Source organism: Artibeus jamaicensis, unplaced genomic scaffold (genome assembly GCF_021234435.1).
Source record: "Artibeus jamaicensis isolate MK-2021 breed Jamaican fruit bat unplaced genomic scaffold, CSHL_Jam_final contig_415, whole genome shotgun sequence".
NCBI lineage: Eukaryota > Metazoa > Chordata > Mammalia > Chiroptera > Phyllostomidae > Artibeus > Artibeus jamaicensis.
Window position 1 is genome coordinate 23,794,905 of NW_026521823.1, and position 5,782 is coordinate 23,800,686.

Below are 5,782 nucleotides of genomic sequence, written 5' to 3' on the forward strand. Positions count from 1 at the left end.
CAGAGAAGACAAGTTTTAGCTGTTTTTTTCTCCTTTCTTTGGGATGGACACAGTGTAAAGCAGAGGGCTATCAGACAATGAGGTACCGTGGAAATAGGGAGGAATAAATTTGGGAAATCTACCATATTTTACTATGTATAATGTGCACCCATGTTTTTTAGGGCTGCTCACATTATAGTATACATCCTTATTCTCCCCTCAAAATTTTTGGGAAAAAAGTATGCATTATACACAGCAAAATATGTCAGTTTATAGGCCTGCAACCCAATTTGAAACTTGTATAGGATGAGGACACACCCTGTGTCAGGTGTAAAGGCCAAAATGTGTTTTGGTAAAGTGTATGAAATAAGGACTTTACAGGTTATTGAGAATAAGGGCTCTAAACATTTGTTGTATATACTTCCAGTTGTCTCAAAATCCATTTGAGCCTCTAAACTGTGCTCTCACCAGGTCAAGTTCATCTTTTGTCAGCAGGACACTCTCCAGCTGCGCTTCTTCCTTTTTCCATCTTTTCTCTCACCACTTCTTTAGTTTGAAACCTTCTAGACATATCTGTAAATAGTTCCTAGATACTCTTTGTCTATGGAAAAAAAAACAAACCCTTTCCTTAAGCTTCAGGATGCTCAAGAAGAGATTAAAATGAATGAGTTAGATATGCTAACTGAAAATGTTTTGAAAAGAAATTTAAATCATTATACAAATCAACTAGATTCAAAACCTCCATGAAACACAGCAGATTATGAACCATCCTCTCTCTTCATATTTGTCTGTTTTTAAGATCACTAACATGGAGCCTGAGACAAAGTAGAAACTACCTATCTCTACACGAACATGTATTCTAGGGTGCCAATGCTAATTCTTCTTACAGCTGCCTCTTTTCAAATTAGCAGTGTCATCCTATGTTCATAATTAAATTAACTATGCCTTCAGTTCATTTACCGTGATATCTTGTCAGTCAATATATTGTATGAACTCTCATTAGTCTTCCCCATAATTTCCTCAGGTTACAATGATTGCTAAGTTTGGATAACTCTAAGACTATTTGCAGGTAAGATTTAATTGATGTTGTAGGAGATCCAGAAGTGACCTGCTAATCCTAAAGACGAGAAACACAGGGACAATTATCTGAACTACAAATGATGGACAATGCCAAGATTTGTGAATTTTGGCAGATGTGGCTGGATTTACTCTGTTTCATTTATTTTTTTAAAAATCCTCATGCGGTACTCACCAGGTGCCTGGCACCACTCTGCATGCTTTCAAAAATCTGTACCCCCTGTGCCAAAATTATGTTTTTAAAACATGACGTTGAAATTACCTTTCACTTGAAAGTTGAGTGACCATAACTACAGCAAAAGCTTTCTTCGACTGCTTTGTTGTGTCATGGACAAGACAGAAAGCAAATTAGCATTGATGGCACTGACTGTCATTTATGAGAATCCCCTCTCCTGGTAGTCTTACATATTCATAGCATTAGAACGATTGATGATTTTTACATTGCCCCGGAAATCAATCCAGATTATAAACCTTGACTATCAGAATACCTAGTTGTCATCAATCTGACTTTACCCACAGGAACAAAGTGTTGTTTTCATTGCATTTCTACCTTCCACTGATCTTGTTTCATGGTGAGAATCAAACTCCAAACATTCACAGGTTCCAAGTGGGTCACACCTCCCAGGGAGATTTCCTTGGAGAGCCATTTGCTCTGTCCTCGAGACCCTGCACCTCCTACAAGCTTCACAGAGGCAATGCTCCACAGAAGGACCTGAAAGGTAGTGGAGGTGACTCCCTAAGATAAATAAAAAGGCTCTTTTCTACGTCCTCTAATAATTCAGCACACTGCAGTGAGTAGGCCATGACTTTCGCGTTCACTGTGCTGAGCTGTGAGCACATCAGCACTGCACCTGCCACGATCTACCTCCTCTGACTACGGAAGAGCTGAGAGGCATCAGAGACGAAGATGCCTACAGCGTCGGAGACTCAGCTGCATCTAATTTCTACATTCTTCTGCATTCTGCTTCAAGAAATGAGATTTACATACAAGAAAAAAAGACTGGGAGAACTAAAATGGGATTTCTATAATAGAAGAGGGATTGAAATGAGTCACATCTAAACTCTTTCCTGAAAAAGCTTAGAAAATTTCAATGCCAGAAACAAAGGACAAAACAAAACTAAAAATAAAAAGAACTTAAAAGCAATACCATCCAAACTGATATTTGGAGTCCCAACTTAAAAAAGAAAGAAATTAAGTGAAAGTAACTTGTTGCAGGGGAATGCTCTTCTCTTCCTTGTTTTTTTTTTCCTCATTAAACTTTGTTTTAATGGGTCTCAAATTCTGTGACAGATTTTGGTCAAGTTGTTTCCATTAAAAAGTACTGATTTTAAAAACTAATACCTTTAAAACTGCCACACCCACAAAAAAACAAATGGTCCACAAAACATTCTCCTTTCCTTTCAAAGGTTTTCCGATGCATTGTAATCACTAACCATTCCTTTACTATTACTTAAGTGGCCAAATGAGACAAACAGTTCTAAGACCAGGCACCCACCACTGGTTGAGACTGGCATGGGTGGCAGGTGCTGGGGACAATATTCATTTAGCCTTCTGAGCTTCCTGGGCACACTTGGTGACTTTGTCAGCACCAGCTGCCTTCTTGTCCACCGCTTTGATGACACTGACAGCAACTGTCTGTCTCATGTCATGAACGACGAAGCAGCCAAGGGAAGGATGGTCAGAGCAGCTCTCAACACACACGGGCTTGCCAAGAACCATATCGACAATGGCAGCATTGCCAGATTTCACAAACTTTGGGCCACCTTCCAGCTTTTTCCCAGAACAACAATCAATCTTCTCCTTTAGCTCCACAAATTTGCAAGCACTGTGAGCTGTGTGACAATCCAGCACAGGTGCACACCCAGCTCTGACTTGGCCTGGATGGTTGAGGATAATCACTCACCATCAGCTTAAGTTGTGAAGCCAACTGCTTCCATTGGCAGGTCAGTTTTGCTGTCACCAGCCACATCTCCACAATGAACACCTTTGACAGGCACGTTCTTGACACTGAAGCCCACATTGTCCCCAGGAAGAGCTTCACTCAAAGCTTCATGGTGCATTTTGACAGAATTTACTTCAATTGTAATGCCAACTGGAGCAAAGGTGACCACCATGCTGGGTGTGAGGACACCAGTCTCCATTCGGCCCACAGGGACAGTACCAATGCCACCAATTTTGTAGACATCTCGGAGGGACAGATGCAGGAGCTTGTCGATTGGATGAATGGGTGGCAGGATGCAATGCAGAGCTTCCAGCAGCATGGATCCACCGGCACTGCCTTCTCTGCAGGCGACTTTCCATCCCTTGAACCAAGGCATGTGAGCACTTGGCTCCAGCATGTCATCGTCATTCCGGCCAGAAACTGGCACAAATGTTGTAGCCAATTTTCTTAATGTAGGTGCTGACTTATTTAATCATTTCTTCATATCTCTTCTGGCTGTAGGGCAGCTTCATGGAATCCATTTTGTTAATACCAACAATCAGCTATTTCATACCCAGTGTGCAAGCCAGAAGGGCCCGCTCACAGATCTGCCTATTCTTGGAGATCCCTGCTTCAAATTCACCAACATCAGCAACAACGATCAGGACGGCACAGTCAGCCTGAGACATCCCTGTAATCTTGTTCTTGATAAAGTCTCTGTGTCCTGGGGTGTCAGTGATGGTCACATAACTCTCGCTGGTTTCAGATTTCCACAGGGAGGTATCAATGGTGATACCACACTCGCGTTCAGCTTTCAGTTTATCCAAGACCCAGGCACACTTGAAGGAGCCCCTCCCCATCTCAGCGGCCTCCTTCTCAGGTTTTTTGACCGTCCTTTTGTTGATCCCATCACGGTTGGAGGCCAGCTGTCCAGTAGTGGTGGACTTGCCATAATCTACATGTCCGATGACCGCAATGCTGATGTGAGTCTTTCCCTTTCCCATTTTGGCTTCATTTAGTGGTGGTTTTTGCGACACCTGTTTCCTGGCAGCAAACACATTGCAAAAAAACTCTTCCTTGTTTCTTAAGCTTTCTTCCTATGAAGTATGGATGTTAGCATTTCCCAGCTTCTCTCAGCTACCCCACTGCAGCCTGACGTAAGAGGATTGACATGTATGCTTGGTGAGCGTGGAGAAGAGTTTGGGCACCCGTCCTGTGGGGTGGCCTGCCTCAGTCTAGTACAGTGTGCTAGTTAGATGGAGTATGAGAACCAAGTGTGCTCAGTGCTGGGTTCAAAATCCGCATGTTCACTAGAGTAACAGGCACAAAGCTCCTTCATTTGACTTTGCACTCTACTAGTGGCAAAAGGGACATGTTTACCCTACATGTTCTCCTCGTTCTATTTCTCAATGCTTGGAACCCAGGTGGCAAAGAGGGATTCTTTGACATAGCAGACCCAGAGGACCTCAGAAATAAACCTAATGTCCTTGTGGGAAATGCAGCGGTATCCGGGCAACCAGCAATAATAACGCCTGTGAAGTTACTGACTAGTCTTACCCAATGTGTCTTTGTGGTTAAGAAGAAATTTGAGGACTGTGGATTACAAAGCGAATTTTTACTAAATAAGCAAACAGTTGAAAAGGAGAGATACTAAGTCAAAAATGTAATTTTTTTCTAGCCGGTTTGTAGTCATTTTTTAACACTGATTTTAAATGTTGTCCTGTTGTTAAGGTCCAACCCCATTTTCTCACAGATGACAAGGTCTTCCTCACTGTGTCTTTCACAAAGGCCACAGGGTTCTTCTACCTCAATTCCCTACGGGTCTTTGTCTTCATATCTAGTTGACCCACTGGTGTGTGATCTCCTCAAGGATATGGGCAGTGTCTGCTTTTCTTGGCGTTTGTAGTCTGACACCCAGAAATTTCCCATAAATATTTGGGGAGTTGAATGGCATTTTACCAAATGGTTGGAGCTCAATGAGAGAGAAAAGAAGTTTCACGTGTCTTGACAAAAAAGTAATCTTTTTTTAAAGATTGTATTTATTTAATCTTTAGAGGGGAAGGGAAGGAGAGAAATATCAATGTACGGTTGCCTCTCATGTGTCCCCAACTGGGAACTGGCCTGCAACCCACGCATGTGCCCTGACTGGGAATCAAACTGCCATACTAAAAGTAATCTTTTCGTGGGAAAACAAGAAGTATCAGAGAAACTCTAGGAGACATGGGGGAGGAAAGGAAGGAGAGGGAAATTAAAGAACACAATAGAAATAGCTTCAGAGGCAGATGACAGCGTGAGAGTCACATTTGGAAGAGTCATTGGGGCTGGGATGCTCAGAACTGTGACAACTCCCCACATGGACAGACTGGAGATGGTCGTGCAATGACAGCAGTGGCAAATGCAAGGACAAAAGGGCACATAATTATAACCAATCTGACCTGGGGGACGGCCACAGCCCCTTAAGAGACACATCCTCTGCTGACTAGGAAACATGGCCTAGATAGCTAAGCTTCTCTTAAGTAGCATAACCAAAGTCAAAGGCCTGCAGCTTCAACTAAAGAGTTAAAATGCCAAAGAGGAATTTTAGTAAGTATGAAAGAATCTAAAGACGTAACGGGGTCTTCCATTTAAGGAACTGGATTTTTTGATTAATAAAGAACAACAAAAAACTGAATAAACATCCAAAATGTCAGATAATAACTCTCATACTCTTCAGCCTTAAAAAGGAAAGAAATGCTGACATGCTACACTATGCGGGAACTTGGAGGTCATTGTGCTAAGTGAAATGAGCCAAATACAAAAAAGAC

The 5,782-nt window shown here is 42.2% G+C and overlaps 1 pseudogene; it reads right to left on the reverse strand.

Annotated features, from left to right (window-relative positions):
• Positions 1-2,596: 2,596 nt before the first annotated feature.
• Positions 2,597-3,982, reverse strand: LOC119049243 (elongation factor 1-alpha 1-like; annotated as a pseudogene).
• Positions 3,983-5,782: the final 1,800 nt, after the last annotated feature.